The 17470-nt window shown below is 37.5% G+C and overlaps 1 protein-coding gene across 3 annotated transcripts in view; it reads left to right on the plus strand.

The window, feature by feature from the left end:
- Positions 1 to 17470, plus strand: part of ZMYND11 (zinc finger MYND-type containing 11) — a 105570-nt gene that overhangs the window by 13967 nt on the left and 74133 nt on the right. The window lies entirely within an intron of this gene.

Consider the following 17470-nt stretch of genomic DNA (forward strand, 5'->3'; position numbering starts at 1 on the left):
CCAGCCTGTCATGTGTAAGTGAAAGGATTGAAGCCCCGTTTGTCAGTGCTTTGGGACAGACAGGTATCTTACCCACTTTAGTGTCTGTCTAGCTGGATATTTTTTTGTCATCTGTGGACTTTTTCCTATGGAAAAAAATCAGGAATACTTCAATGAGGAAAGCCATCCAGCATCCACATGCTGCACATTATGGGAATGAGATCCATGTGGCTTCTTACCTTTTTTTTTTTTCTCCTTCTGTATCATTTATTAAAGCTGTTATGGAATATCTGCTTAAGGCTAAAAGAGTTTGAATTCTCACTTAGCCTCATTAAGGTCTTGGGCTTGGTGTTTACTGCTTTTGCTTTCATCAAGGCCACTTCCTCAGAAGCTTTTGCAGGAGCCACATATGTTCTTATGAATAACATTCTTCATTTTCTGTCTCAAATCATGGTAGAATTATACTTTTTAATCAGCTGGTTTTATTTAAACTCAAAAATTTCATTGCTGGTGTTCTGCCTCTAAAGCAGAATTTGTTATTTTATACTTTTATGTTGTGGGTTGTCTACTTCTATATTCACACATTTAAATGCTTCAGGCTATTCATTGTGTGTTTTCTGGGGGGTTTAACAGTTCAGCCATTTCCACACAGACTGTCGAAGTCAGTTGGTGACTGTGTCAAAATTTGCTATCAGACTGCTAAGATGAATCTCCCACTGTCACTACAGAGTACTTCTCTAGAGAAAAAAACATTGTTAAGAAACAGTTGAGGTACTGAAGGTGATGCTATCTGTAGATCCATCAGTAGCTTCACCATATGCTCTTAGTGCTAGAATGGTTTCTGTAAAAGACTCCATGCCCGCAGGTGCTTAGTGGCCAGGTGTAGCTGTTGAAGTCACTACGATAAATTATACTAGTGCATTCAAAATAGAAAAAGAGGTGATTTACCAACAGGCAACTTTAAAAAAATATATTTAGTTCACATTAGTGTTTTCTATTTTCATTACTTTGTTCTCCCTCAGAATTTTTTAAATTTATCTAGCTTTTCTTTTTATGGTTGGGAGGAAACCAAAAGTGGCACAGTCAGTACCTTATATACTTATTCATTGCAAAGATACAAGACTAGTCTTAAGTGAAAGGACATATATGTAGCCCAGTAGTTTGAATATACATGAAGAATTCGTGTCTCAAAGAATTCTGGTTATTGGTAAGCAACCTCTCTTTATTTTAGCTGTAAATTTAAACTTTGAACAATGAATGTGCTTAGACTAGTGATGTGCTTATTAGGTTAAAAAAAGAACAAGATTTTAATAGGAAAAAATTATCACAAGACAAAACAGCACATGATCTCATTAGTATTTATGGATTGCTAAACTGCAGTTTAAAAGTCACATTTCTGTCTAAAGTTTTCCACAATAGTCTTACAAGCAACATTAAACAGTGTTGTTATAGTTTGTTTACTTGGGGTCAGATTCAATGATTAGAGTGATTAAAGTTGCAGTTGTCTGCAAAGGCAGCACTAATTAGCTGCAATTGATGTTAGCGGGACTAAATAAACGTTGGTTCTGAAAATCTCATCATGAATGGACCTCATATCTGTTTGCAGACATCTTTGAGAATCTGGCCCTTAGGACAGTTTACATCTTTCCTTCTCTTGTATCAGTGGTTTTCCCTTAGCAGTTCCCCATTTTACTCTGCTCAGGAAGGTCCATCAATTTTAAACAGCATTGTGTAGTAATTTCTGTGTGGAAGAGTTTATACATGTCAGAAAGGATAGATCGACAGAAGAGACTTGGCCCTGGCTTCCCATGCAGTATTTTACTTCTTTGCTCTAATATTCTTAGGATAATGCTTTTCATCCATAGATGTTTAAGTGCTGCAGAAAAGGGATTAGTATAATTAGTTTTGCATTTGGAAATGGTAGTGTAGAGATATGCAGTGACTTGCCTGAAGTTAACTAGCACAGGAGGTGACTACCAAGTTAGGAGCCCTGGCGCTCAGTCTGCTTCCTTCAGCAAATGGAGTTTCAGAGTGCTTGATCTATCCACACAAAATAACCAGACGAGAATCTTCTAAATGTAGTGATTTGGTACTTACGCAGTGTGAGTCATGTTCTGGGATGCTGGCAGTGTTTTTTTCTGATATTTCCGTTTCACATTCAGCTTCAGGGGCTCAGCGGGGGCTTTTGGTCTGTTTGCCATATGAAGTTCATCAGGGGTGACAGGGGAAAGCAGCTTAATGTGGTCGTGTTATTTTTGTCTATTGTAGAAATTTGTGATGGGGACTGTTTCTGTTTTGCATAAAGTCACCAAAATAATGCATTGACTGTAAGCTAACTGGAGGTGCCCAGGACTATTTCCAGCAGAATTGCCTGGACAGTGTTAGTTATTGAGTGTAATTATTTTGATCTCGTGGAGAGCAAAGGATAAAAGCCACTTGTCAGACTTACTAAATTGCACACCATGTTAATTGTGGTGCTGAAGTTGGGTACCTTAGCTAGGCCTTCCGGACACAGCTTTTTGTGTAATGGTTCCCCAACTATAAAATGAAAAGAAAATGAAAAACAAATCTTACAAAGTGCTGTGGGCATAAAAACGTTCAAGGCTACAAGATCCTCAGCCAAGATGGTTTGTGGAAAAAACATTAATAACCTTAGCCAGCTGCTACTCACCATGGAGTACTTACCACTCTTCTCATCTTGCTTTCTCGAAACTGAGTGTAGAGGAATGTGTGCTGTAGGTACTGTGAGAGCTCTCGGCCCAGCTTGTTTGCTTTTCTCTACCCCATCAACTAAAGTAGATTACAGCAAACTTTTCAGGCTGGAGCACAGACATGTGGTCAGTCTTCCTTAAATTAATTCCTGTAACTTGCTCAGCTGAGGTTTGTTCCAGATCCCAAAGGCTAGAGACCCTTGCCTCCAAGGATTCAATTAGCCAACACTACTAATTTAGCAGCCCTAAGCTAAGGACAGATTTCTCCTTAGGACTCCTTCAGCACAACAGAAATGCTCAGGATACTTAATGTTGTCTTCAAATTAGAAGATTCTCCAGATTCCTTGTAGCAGAGTCTGTTCTTCTAGTCAGAGCTTGATTTAGAGAAAGAAATGGTATTTGTGGGCCTTACAGGTGTCTTAGATGGGAAGGCATCTGGTTGAAGCATTCAGGTCTGTTTGCTGCGTCAGTAAAAATACCTAATCTTTATTACTTTTATTTACAGCCTGCTTATATTAATAATCTGGGATTTAGATTTGCTATGAATTAGATGTTGACATTGGTGTTCCAACAGAGAGGTTGGAACTCTGCTGTTACTTATGTTACCTTCTCCATCTTTAGCCCTGGAGTATCCCATATATTTGAGTAGCTTCATGTCATGCACCAGGAAGGAATTCAGTAAATGTGTCTTTGATCAATCCCTGTGGTTCTTATGATCTCTACAAATATGTTTAGAGGGAGGTGACTGTGGAAGAGAGTAAAAAGCCACTTAAGACACACTAATAGTGTGAGGATGACAACACACAGCCAGTGTGGGTAAGTATGGATTGGAAGCCAGGCTGTAGGATCTAAACATGAGCTCTTCAAACGAAGGAACTTGTCATGATGTCTATATCACACATATCATGTTGTGACTGCTTTTAAGTGTGTACTGTGTAGGGCAAATATGGCCAAACCTCTCGCCCTGTGATCGCACACTAAAATTCCTATGTGGATATGCTCCAAAACTCCTATACCCTATGCTTTGGATAGCTGAGAGCCCCCAAAATGGAGGTTGAGACTCGTCTCAGTGTTGAGTGCTAGCGTTTGCTTCCTTGTTGACCGGTTTCTTCCAAATCCAGTGATCTGAGTTTATTCATCGCTCGCGGCATCAGCATGGCCCTGCTGCCAGGAACATGACTGGCAGCCTCACGAGAACTGTACCTGAAATATTGTGATCCAGGAGCTGTGTCTGCCCACCATGGGCTGGTGAGAATAACTCATCAGGTTTCTGCAATGATTTACCAGTCTAATTTTTGTGCTTGTAACAGATTCTGAATATACTTCTCTATAGCATGGTTTCCTCCCTGTAAAGTAGCAGTATCAGCACTTTGCTGTATTACGAGGCATTTGGAGTATAAATTAGAGGGGAACAGTTGCTAAGGCATACACTTCCATTTCATTCTGTGAACAGGTCTGCTTCTAAGGCAGAAGGAGATAAAGATAATATGCCAATACTTTTAGCACTAGAAGAATAGAAAATTAGAAGAGAAGAGATGGAGAGAAAGTGGTATTGATAACAGTGAAGGCAAGTGCAAAAGCAAAAGGCTAGCAGAATTAATATGCTAAATTGTTTAATAGCTCTGTAAAAATGGATGGAACTTCAAGTTGCTGGTACCCCCATAGTAGCAGGAAATGGCATTGCGCTTAGGTCATAGAAATAGTGAAAAACACGTGCTACTATGATTTTCTGATTAGTTTTAAAGAAAGTGCTACACTAAAACTAGCAAATTTTGTACTTAGTAACTAAATTAATGTTACATTGAAATTGAGAAACTGCTTATAACTTGGGAAGGAATGTCATGAGAAGTTGCATCATTTTCCTCAAGAGAAATATCTTCCTTAAAATCTTCACCAAGAGACAACTAATCTTGCTAGCAATTCTCTTATTAGCGCTGCTCTGCTATTTTTTCATTCAGAGGGAACGTCTTGACTCTGGGAAGAGTGAAATGTGTGTCAATTCACATTTGCACATAGCCCATTTTTTACTTTTTGCTGTGACATCAGAAGTTCTGTTGTCATCAAGGAGCTGAGGCATTCACTGTGATACGATCTGGACCTGCCCTCAGAGCTTTTGAGATAACTGAATATTGTTACAGAAATTGTCTGGTTTCAGGCTTCAACTCTGGGATGCTTGTGCTCTTGAACATGAGCCCTACACTTGGAAACACCCTCTTGGATGTCTTTCTTAGTGTAATTAAACAGGAATGGCTTCTTCAGTGCTCGCTCATTGAATCTGAATATCCATTGTTCAAGAGTGACTGGAGAGTTCAGTAATTAGCATGTGTATGTTGGTGTTTTTTCCATTTTACAAAAACCAAAAATTATTTATGAAATCTAAAGAATATAGATAGAATTTTTTTAACTGGTTAAGAAACGTTCCTGGTGTCACAGCAAACCTGTAGCACTGCCAGGAAGTGAACTTGGACATACCTGCAGGACAGACCTTCTTAAACAAATTTATCTGCTATACTGTTGAAGCTGGCTGTCAGCAATTGGCCATGCATTGTCATTTCTACTTAAAAAAGATGGGAGTGGCACATGTGACAGGAGACTTAGTACCAGAATAGTCAGTGCAATCTTCCTTCAGCTCAGCTTTTCTGTTTCTTAGACTTTTAGCTGAGTCTTCCAGAGGGCTTATCAGGTCAGGCAGTCTGTTTTAATTCTTTCTCAAAAAATAGTTGCACAGATTTTACACAAGCTTTTCCTTTTCTAAAGAAAAACAAGAAAAAGTAGACTGAGAAGAAAACTTTCTTGTCTAGGATCTTAAATTATTAAAAATACTGAATTAAAAAAAATTGAATACATGGAGACAATATAATTACTTTTCACATTTCCTCATGTAGCTTGCTTGAAACAGCAGCTAAAACACTCCCAATAAAAAGAGCTGTTGCATTTTTAAATAATGAGATTTGCTTTCCAATATGTACTTCTGTTGCTTGCTTTCTTCTAACTGTTAGCTGTGGCCAATTAAAAACATAAGTCAGTTTATTTTTTATTCCTTCTAATTAGCATTTTCATGTTCACTATATGCACTAAACTTTCAAAGCAGTTTTAGGGTGATTTAAAAGAATATTTGTAATTTAGTGATTGATACTGCGTTTTACAAAATCTTTGGGCTTTTTGCCATTCTGGCAAATGGGAAATAAAAGGCAGTAAGGACCTTCAAGAAAATCAGGCACAGATGAAACATCTTGTATCCCTTTCCCACGACTGCAGGAAACAAGATATAAGAAGGAGAGGGGAGGATGTCAGGGAGGTGGCATATAATCCATGAAAATTTATAGCAAATCCGTTGGACAACTGAGAAGGCTCTTGGTGTGGGAAAATGACTAAAATAAACTGAAGTCAGCAGAGAAGTACTCAGATACTATGGCTAAGGAGAAGAGCAGTGAGCAGGTCATGAATGTGGGAGAAATAGAATTCAGGGTACAAAAATTGGATCAATGTGATGAATTACCTGAAGAAAATTAAGTTCCTCGATGTTCACCTTGTTCTTTGTCTTCTTGTTTTTTGAAAATAAAAGATTTGCAGAGAAATATATAATTGAGTGGAAGAGAAATCCAGCATTTTTTTAATTATGAGAGAAAAAAATTATGTAGTCTACTACTCCTTCTGGATAAGATCCAGGGAAGGCAAAGCTGTTGTGTAGGATTCTGAATATCTTTATCCTGTTTTTAATTGAAGTAGATGTACACCTTGTAACATCCCAAAATTGTTAGGAAGGCATTTTGTAGTATGAGATACATTTTAGCTGTTACTGACTACTTTCATTTCAGAATTACTGAAAAATCTATGTGTCTTCCAACTAGCTGCCCTCTACCAGACAGATTTTTTTCTTCAAGAGAAACAATCTAGTGTCTCAAATTTTTGTGCACTTTTTATTTATCATATAAATGATAAGTCCAATGCAAAATGCATATAATTCTTCATGCCATTGTATTATTTCTTGTTTCACCGTCTGCTACCTCTTGTGCTATAAAAGTGCAGTCTCTTTGGATTTTTTTTTTTTTTTTTTCCAAATTGAGTGATTCAAAGATACTACATGAGGGAGAAGCAATTTATGTGATGTGGCTACATTCTTAAGCTGTAACAATGATAAATTAGTAACATTGCTTTAGGAGTTTGCAGTCATTTTGCTTTTGATATGATTTGAAGAACTGTGTTGCTTAAACACATTTTATTCTTCACATACAATAGAAATTTAATAGTGTGGTTCTGTACAGATTCTTGACTGAATTACAGCTAGATTTGTTCCTTAGACTAGTTTACTGGACTATATTAATGTATAGATATCTAATATAATTTATTTCCTTGGCAGTGCTGTACGTTTGTATTTGATTTATATTTACGAGGCCAAAATCTTATAATAAATAATAGAACCAAAATATTTGCATAGCTTTCTTTTTGATCTTTGTTTTCTTATCTACATAAACATTACTTCAGGCTCCTGGGCTGGTACCTGTGGTAAATGGATGTTTGACGTTCTGTATTTCTGTTCCATCTTATCTGTCTGTTTATCAGCCACGTAGTCCAGTGTCTCTTCCAGAACATGCTTATTCATAAAAGCTATTGGCTGTTGTCAGGATTGAGACTGGAGGGCTGTAGGCAGTAATGAGATGTGAAACTTGGAATTCATATCTTTAAGACATCCATCTACCTGATTTGCTGCTGTGCTAAAAAGATTGTTTATTCATCTCGGTTATTTTGAAATGAGTTTCTTGATTTTTAAAAGAGAGACTGCAAGTGGAGCAGAGGATGGAATTGAAACTCTACATCTCTTAAAATCTAAATCTTTAGAATTCCTCTCAGAATTTTAGATCTATGTATTTTTCCCATATGCAGTCTTTTAAAATAATTTCTGTAATCCCTGGGATAAAGCTCTGGTGCAGGATTATTTCTGACTCATGATGGTGGAGTAAGGGAGGAGAGATGGAGCTTGGAGATTTGTCTTTGCTATTTACAGATCTTGGGACAAGCCCTTTAACCTTTCAAAGACTCAACTCCCTCAGCTTTAGATTGTGGGCAGGCGTTTGAAGTTTTTGGAAAAGATATTACAAAAAAAATCAACTTCTTTAGGGTGCTAGAAATTACACTAGAGAAAATGCATTACCCAGTCACCTGGTCTTAGTATCTTCTTGAACGGTTATCTATGAGCTTTGAAATTAAATATTTTTCTGGGGCTTTGATAATATTTAGTACCTTGGAGCTCTGTATCCTCTGACAAATCCAGTATTGAGTATTGGTCAAATACATCCACTTATGGTTTGAGCTGTGGGATTTTGCTATGGAATCAGCTTGTGGACATGACCCAGTGGAGGATATTGTTTTCTCCTCCAGAATCAGCCTGAGTCATCCCATGGAATTTTTCTTTTGCCAGTTTGTACCCCTATGCAACTCCTGCTATCATCCCATCATCATGCTGGTTTCTGAGTGCAATGGTGCCAGGCTGTCTCCAATGAAAGCATTTCCCACTCCTGCACTTGTGGGGTTCTGTTTGAGGATCTCTCTCCCTTTCAGGCCCTGATCTTGTGGGACCTCTTCTTTGCCAGGTGCATGTGAACAAGGGCCTTTCTGTTTGTCTTTATGCTTTTGTGTGGTGGTGGTGGGCATCTCACAACCATGTCCTTCCCTCTCACACTGGTCTGGACATGCTAGCTTCTGTCCTGGTGTCATTCAAACCCATTGAGAGTGATTTCCTCTGCTTTCTTACAGTGCCATTGTGAGAATTGTCACCTGCATTTAAAATGTTATGAATGAAGGCCATTTACATTTTTGCCTTTAACAATGTATTTGAAGTATTGTAGAGTTCGTAAGCTCTTTAACTAATCCAGAGCTTTGTGTTAGTAATTAAAAAAATGAGTGGTGGCAGTTTTCATCAGAGCTGAAGGTCACTGAAGGCATAATGTATTAAGAAAATGTGGCACATAATTTCCTTTCTCCAGATTCTTTTGTGGAAGTGGAAATAGGTTTTTAAAAATACCTGTTTTTTATAAGAGTTTTACTTTCTATAGTCAGTAAAAGTACAATAAAAAAATAACCCACTGTAATTTTAATTCTTGCTTTCTTAGGGATGAGAAAAAGTTAAATTCCATGGACAATATCACAGTGGTGAATGTTTGTCCATTGGACGTTTTTATAATGTACATGAGAGCTAGTTTCTCCTGCCTAGGATGATGTTAAGCTTTTACATTTAGTGTGTAAGTGAGGCACACAGACACTGGGTTTCTCCCAGTGGGAATGTGCAGCTATCTAGGATTTGAGGGTTTGTGCCATGTTAGAATAAATATTTAATTACTTGTGCAAGTGGCAGCACTCCAGCAGGGCAGCTGAGCACTTCCAGCCTGGGCTGTCCATCAGCTGCTCCAGCATTGGCCTGGAACAGCTCTTTGCTATGGAGGGTGGTGCTGAGCATTCCTGAATCCCAGGAAAACCTTGCTGTAGTCAAGAGCCCTGGTGAGTCGCACCTTTGTAGCCCAAGTATTAAAAGATCTTATCTTAACTTCCGTAAATGACTGCAAATACTAAGAGATGTCACAAATAGTTGTTTCAGGTTGTACCTCTGTTGATTATCCTACAGTGGTCCATAAATGATTGCACAGAACCTAGGTGCACATTAACAATTGTTAATCACTTTGTGTTGGGTTTTGGCAATAGGATAATTCAATTATTAAAATACTTGGATGTTTTTTAATAAAAAGTCTCAGCATGTTTAACAGCATGGGTACACACCTACCTACCTCTGAAATGGGGCCTCAGCTCCCACTCTGCCAGCATCCTGCCCAAGTGTGGTTAACTGCAAAAACTCTGCCGACCTGTATGACAGTAGAGTTTAAATGAGTCCTTAAAATACACTCTGTCCTCACTTTCTTGTTCTAAAACATTAGCTTGTTTACAGACTTCTGCCATTCTGTGATATTTTTTAATGCAAAGCAAATTAGTATTTGTCTGAATTCACAACCTGTAAAGAAACTATCCCAGTGATGTGTTTAGCTTGGCTTTGCTTATGCAGAATATTTGTGTGTAAACATGGCAGATACTGTTTTTCAATGTTCTTTTTTGTCTGCAGTACTTAAAAGAGTCCCTTGTATCATTTCATATATCACTTAGTCATAAAACCTCTGAATATACATTGTGAGAGCCTCAGAAAAGTGTTAATTGCATTCCACTGCAGTGGTAGCCAGAAGGTCAGGATCTAAAATTAATGTATTTCTGAATAATTTGAATTTTGTATGAAGGTTGATTTTTCATGGTTACTACTCAAAGTAGCATGCTAATTTATGGCTAACATATTACATATTTTTCCTGTAAAAACAAGGAGGCCTTTCCCTTCTCACAGACACAGGCATGCTATCTAAACATTTCTGCAATAGAAATAATTAAATGCGTTGGTAGATTATTGGACTTGTCTCAAATGTGTACAGAAACTCTATAAAATTGAGAAAAACTTTCTTTTGAAAGGAATCAACTAGAGATTTTTAGGTGAGATTCATTAGCTTTTATTGTTATCAATATATACATATGAAAGCATTTTGAAAGAATATTTAATTTATTTCTTTAAGGAAAATATTGTGTATTAGCTGCCTTCCAATACATTTTTATTCCTTATTGGTGAACAGATGAGTATAATTATCTTTGGATTAATCACTTTTGGAAGTCTTTTCCAGTGATAATGTATAGAGAGGATTAAGAGAGAGATTACCAAAGCATTAGGACTTTTTTCTGTTTTTTTTTTTTTAAGAAAGAATCCTTGCCTTAAGTCAATTACAAAATTATTTCCTTGTAAGAAACTGTTGAGCAAACTGAAAAAAAATAAAATCACCTATGGCAGGGTCTGTATGTCCTGGATCTTGAGAGGGAGATGTGCAAGCAATGAGGTCCTATTTTGGTCATGCACCTTCTTTTCTAACTTTTTCTTTCCTTGTTATGTGGTAAGGCAGGGTGGTCTTTTTACCATTAGAAATTTTGAAGTTCCTTTTCTCTTTCTTTTCCTCTGTTAGATGAGTAGCAATAAAAGAGAGGAATAGCATCCCTTCTCACATCCTCTGCTACCATTTTTCACTAGGGAATAGTTTTGTTTTCCTTGTGCTCATTTTTCATGGGTATTAACTTGCTCCATAGTGTTCTCTAGTTTGACCTTTGTTTTATGTTTTGCTTTGGATATCATCAGAGTGATGATAAAATTTAAATGCAGTTCTGTAAAGTTATTTTAATTGAATGTTTGAGTAACTCTGTGTGCCTCTGTAATGACTGAAATTAACTTGATCTGGAGCTTGGAAAGCTCCATGTCCTATGTATGATTTCATAATTAAAAAAAATAAATTAATCCAATGTTTTATTGAACAAATCTGAGATCACAGTTCATTTGCTTTTGGCTTTAGGGAACCAAAGTGCAGCTGCACCCTGAATTCCTGCTGTTGAAAGGCTTCTTCCAAGCCTTCAGTTACACCAAAAATGGTTATGTGACATAGTTCCAGCTCTGGAAGTCACAAGCTAACCTTCTTCTGTAGGAATCTGCTTTCGAGTCATGATAACTTCTTTTTCTTGCCTGATTACAGTAGCCCTGGTTTAACTCTGGGATTGTATCACATCAGACAAGCCTATGTGGATATTGTTAGGCAGCTCTGTAATATCTCCATTACTTTCTTGCCTTCAGTGTTTCTTGTCTGGGATGTTGGGGTTTTTTTCTCATTTCGCATTTATTGGAGAGACTGAAGAATAAAGGGTTGAGAACAGCTTAGACCATGCTCTAAGATGAGAATAGTTACACGTAATATCACAGGATACTGATGGGATCTGTTCACCACTGCTCTCCTCATTCTTCTGGTACCCCTGTGTTGGTGTCCTGGTGTGGAGCCTGTTCTGCAGGACTGTTTGCAGTTTGTCTTTATTTGCTTAACAGAAAGAAGTTCTGCTTATCTAAGCCTTTTTTGCTGGCATGTTTGCATCTGTGGCTGCATATGAGAAGGAACAAGCCTGCCATTTTCATTATACTTCCAAAGTAGCAGAAGTTTCCATTACAGATCAGTTTTTATTATATCTCTCCAAGAGTCATGCTCTGCTTATATCAGGGAAATACCACCTGCTAAATGACACGGCATACTCATGCAAAAACTGTATATGTGCATCCTAAAACCCATACAGGTGGAAACAAAGAACAATCTGTCATTTGAGATCAGCCAAGACTGATTTTTTCCAAATGTCCATTGGACTTTGTTTTGCAATGTGGCTGATTTTAAGAGTGACCCATATCCCTTGTCTATAACTCATCATATGTGACAAGTGTGAGAGGAAGGGAGTTTACTTTACGTGAGATTTGCCCATGGGTCTGGCAAAAACCTAGAGACCCAGCCAGGATGGTTAGCAGAAGACAATATTTGAGCTGGGTCATAAACCTTGAAAAGGCAGTCATAAATCGTAATTAAGGTTTTTTGTTTCCTCAATGGTGTAACTCTTCAGAGAATGGAGACTGAAATTGTTTACCAAAGCCCATTTCTTTTGTGTTCAGAGAAGTGTTTAGGAAACCTTAACCAGGGTTTATTAAGCATATCTGTGGGAGACAAAAACAGAATTGTTGGTCTCCAAGCAGCAAGCAGCATTGACAGGCTGACTGGTGTGGTCAGAAAGGATATTTAATTTCAAAGGATAAACTACAGGATTCTTTTTCTTTTTTTTTAATCTGAAATCAAGCTTATCTGGTTCATACCTTATCTAGTTTAATGTATGAGAACTGTAAATTCAGCTATGTTAAGCAAACAGTTTATTTTGGGTTAATTCCATTTTCTCTTTGTTTTACTAATTTTTGAGTTTGTTAGGATTACTGTTGTGTACGTAATTTAATACAGATGTCTTCAAAGAGTAAAGAAAAATCCATAACTCTAAAAGAGAATAGCTGAAGGGGAAAAAATGTCTCTGGAACTCCTTTTCATTCTTCTGTGGTCCTGCCGGAGGGGTTTGGATTAAAGGATTGTATCAGGAAGTCATCTTGCTGCAGTTGGTAACCATAAGAGAGAGACCAAAAACCAAAGAAGGGAGAAAGACTTAATGTTTTCAGTCATAACATTACAATGCTAAAATTTTCAAACTCCTATAATGTATAGAAGTATAAATAATATAAAGAAGAGTTACAGATCCTGTGTGTGAGGTGATGGGGTGGGATGGATGTGTATTCTGTTTGTTTTGGAAATGAAATAGTGAATCTCAAATATAAGTTTTTTGAGATATCTATTAATATGAAATAAGAGGTGAAATGATCAGGCTGTGTTTCTTTTTTCTTCTTTTTCAGCGTCATAAAACAAGATCAAGAAATCAGATATTTACGAGTAACTTGTTATTTTATAAGGTATAAATAATGTTTTGGACAGTGGGAATTTAGCCTATAGAATACCATGGAGGTCATATAGTTAAATATAGTGGTTCAATTTTCAAAAAGGGCTTGATGATATAAAGTCTAATAACAGTGGCAGCAAAGCATGCCTAGAGAAGGGTAATCAAATCTCGTGATTTAAGACGTAAGCGCATTACCTGTAGCATCTGGAAAGGCCTTGTTCCTCTCTGTCACCTGCAAAGCTTTCTGCAATTAGTAAGCTTCATTCTGGCTATTTGTAGTGCCTAATTTCTCTGAAGCATTGCTCATAGCAGTTGTTAGGGGCAGGATGCAGTCTTCTGTATGTCATCATATCGTGTCAAGTGTTCACACAGAACAGTGCCCTGCTTCCCTGTGCTGCTGTGTTGAATGACACCGGCATGGTCTGAAACAAAAGATCCTGGCAGTGTGATGCTGCGAAAGCACAAAACTGCCTGAGCCAACATCAAATAGAAGTGAACTTGAATGGTTTTTACACATTACTTTGAGAATTAATCCAATCTTTTGTAAAAATCAGTTGTTATAGTTCATGCAAAAAACCCCCTGCCCTTATAAGCAGTAGTAAGATAACTGAATGCATGAAGTAGGTGATTTCTTTTGACACAAAAATGGAAGTGTATTTTATATCTAATTTATGCTTTATCTTTTTATTTCTGTGGTTTACTCTAAATAGCAACTGCTGGTTAAAATTTATTTAACGTGCAATATGAGGAGTATATACAGAGTTAAATCCTATGTGAGATCCTCCTTTGGAAGTAAAATCTATAGGAATTAATTTAGATACAGTTTTGTCTTAGTTAGGAAATTAGGTAAGAGTGAAATGTTTTAGCATTAACCCTTAATAAATCAAAGGAAGAGATAAAGACGGCTTCCAAGGCTGAAGGCTTGAATTATAGTGTCAGATGACTCCTAAATGTTTTGAACAGCTTTTCCAGCACCCTCCAAAGTGAAGTCCTGCAAAGGACTGGGGCATGGCCTGTGAGCAGGCTTGCTGGCCCATGGGATGTAGTTCCATATGCAGCTGCTCTGGGAACAGAGCTTGAAACCTGGGTTTCAGCATTTTTAAATTTATTTTACATTCCATTTTATAACTTTCCATGGAGTCCATAAAAGTCAAGGTCAAATCGAAGGAATAAAGGAAGATGTTTATTTTAAGTTATTGAAGACAGAGACATCAGTATGGAAATTTTTTACTGCTTATATGTTTGCAATTGCTTTTTATTGAACTTACTAAACTGTTCGGAGGTAATCAGAAAATGGGTGTAGGAACCAGGCTCAGACCAACCAAATAAATTTGATTAACTGAGTATTGATAAAGACAGGAGGGTGAGATGAAGGTTCCAGTAGTGATATGATATAGAGGACAAAGGCTGCAACGTTATAAAAAGGGGTGAAAAATTTGTACTTTACTTTAAATGAAAAGTACCTTTGATCTGAAATAAACAGCCTTGTGACCTAGGAGTCAAAGTTAGAGAAAGTTAGCTTCTTGAAATAACTAAGGATATTAATTTTCTTTTCTAGCTCAGTTTCTACTTGATCAAGGTATTGTTGTGAAACACTGAAGAAAATTCTACAGTTATGCTATTGCAGTTTCATTTTGTCTGGATAGATAGCCACATTTATTAAAATTACATTTCTTGCAAGAAAAATTAAAAAGTGTCTTACACTGCACTTTTTCTTAATTAAAAACTCAATCTGACAAGAAAAAAATTCAAAATACACATTATTCCCATTGAAAATTATAGTATATATCAGACATTGTCATTAATCAGCCCTTTTACTAGAATTGCAATGATATTACTTGGGTTATAAAGGAAATATCCCTGGGTTTGTTTGAGGGTTTTTTAGGAAAAGTTGCAGTTATTTAAGCCTTTCTCAATGAAAAACACAATTGCTTTTTTTTTTTTTTTTAAGCAGATGGGGAAAGTAAGATATCTTCAGTTATTCAAAGATGTCCATATGGAAACTGAAAACATATTGATGAAATTTTTCATCCAAAAAAGGCAAAGTAGCAGCAAAATCAATAATATGCTGGCTAGAGCCCTTAGCTGAGATGCAAGTAATTCAGTTGTAAGCACGACTTTATACTAGGCAAGTGTAGGCACTGGTTAAAACAGGCAGCCTGAGTGTAGTGTGTGTGATTTAAATCCAGCCACATGAACTTCTCATCCTAATCTCACTTTATCTTCCCTGGAGAGAAATGGTTAATTTTAGGGCTTAATTCATCTGACCTATTTGCGATGTCTGCTTCACAACAAGATGAATTGTAGCCTTGAGTAGATCATGTCAAGTGTGAAGGGAGCATGGAGTGATTAGCTCAGGAATAGACATCTGCATTCAATCCGTTTTTCCAGCCTCTCACGTTGGAGGCTGCATTAACAAAAGGACAGAGCTGCAGGAGGACTCTGGCTGTGGAGCTGGAGCTTTGGCACCAATCACCTGCAGTGCCAGCTGCCCCAGGTGAGCTGAGGGGATCTCCGATACATTCCCACATATCTACTACTGTATTCCCACAAACCAACTTGGGACCAATAAAAACATTTTTCGAAGGAGAGAGCTTTATGAGAAAACTGTGCAGCTCAGTGTTCGTTTCTACTCTAGTGTGACTATCTGCTTCACTGAAAGGACATGAAACACTTGGACTAGGAGGGAGCACACAGGCATTCAGCAGCCTTGCCAAAAGTAGAATAAACATTTCTTGATTTGGGGAGATGAAGTTTCAAATGTCCTCCTCTGAGTGACCACATTATGGAAAGAATATCAGTTTTGTTTGTCAGTGTTATTTCCTGTTCTCGAGTTGCTTAATATGCTCTCATTTTTGCAACACAGCGCACAGGGAAAAGAATTCTTGGTGTACTGGCTCTCCTCTTTATTTACATCAGAAATCTGCTCTTTTCAGAAAGCTAAAACCCCAACAAACATGCAGGGGCTGAAAGTGCCTAGCTAAACATTTCGGCAGGTTGAGGCAAAAAAGGGTTTTTGTCTGTAAGGAAGGTTTGCATGTTTCCTGTCTCAAGCCAGCTGAACACACTGCTGTGCAAAAGGGCTTTTTACTAAAGCTTTTACTTTCTTGCTTTGAAAACCAGATTTTCAGCCTTTCCAGCACATTTTAGGGGTAAAGAGCTTCTTTCTTCTCTGAACAGGTTAGGTAACTTTTGTTTGCCACATTTTTTTCTTAAGTAATTATACTGTAGGGGCCTTGTGTTACATTTTTTTCTGCCTGGAATTGCTTTTAGAGCAACTGGAAGCACTGTTGAATGGGGTTACTTGGTGCTTTCCCTTCTCTGCTCTTTCCTCAAATGCTTACACTTTACTTAAATGCTGCCTGTTTGTCTGTTACCATAGGAAAACCTTATATATGCTGTCATGTGTTGGACTTCTTGCCTAACGCTGAATTTATTTTTCTGTGTGGAAATTGCTAGTAAGAAAATACAATAGTTGTTTAACCTGTATGAAATAGCTGAAAGACTATTTGTATATAAGACTATTAAGTATATTCAAACCAGGTAGGACAAAGAAGGGGATGAGGAATGGAAGTGCAAATGAAACTACCTTTGTTTTTTTCTTTTTGTCATCCTCTTGTAGTATTATGTAGATCCCCAGCCAGATGGCTACTGGCTATAAGCTGTGTGTGGATTCACAGGATTTTAACTCCTCTGTTGGTTTCCCATCTGTCATAAACTCAGAAGCTGCAATCCAGAGACTGACATGAATGTCAGTGTCTTCTTAAGCACACCAAAACCATTATGCTCAAAGGCTGCAGTAAGAGCACGAATGAAGACAGGACAGTGTCTGGCTTACCAACCATGCTTCTAGACTAGGCAGTAAAATTTCTTGCAACTGGTTTAATGTAGTGCTTCAAATTAGTTTGACCACTGTGGTGGCAGCAGTCTCCTGAAAAGTCTCCTCAAAAGGAGTTTTTTTTCTGTTGTTGGAGCTCAGCAAAGATTGTAAACCCACAGTTGATTTCAGTAGGAAATCTCATGTCTAAAAATCAAACAGCATGCTATTTGCAACAGAAAAAAGGTGGTAAAAGTCAACACTTGGGGAAGAGATGTGAAGTGTTTAAAAGCAATACCTTGGTCTTTCTTTAGTTTAAAATGACCAGTTCAGTAACCCATATGTTTTCCTTCAGCATGTCATCACTTGGATGAACACATTCTGTTCCCATTAATGGAGGTGAAAACAGTGAAAAACATCTTAGATTTCATGGTATAGGGTAGAATAAGGCGTTGGTCACCTTGTGGCCTCCCACCTGGGCCTCAGTGTCACAGAAACAAAGAAACCTTGCTCCTCAATGCAAGAGAAGCTCTCATAGTCCTACTTTCTGTCTTGTCATACTCAAAAAGCAAAATGAAAAATTAAATGAAATCTC

Source organism: Aphelocoma coerulescens, chromosome 2 (assembly GCF_041296385.1).
Source record: "Aphelocoma coerulescens isolate FSJ_1873_10779 chromosome 2, UR_Acoe_1.0, whole genome shotgun sequence".
In the NCBI taxonomy this organism is placed as follows: domain Eukaryota; kingdom Metazoa; phylum Chordata; class Aves; order Passeriformes; family Corvidae; genus Aphelocoma; species Aphelocoma coerulescens.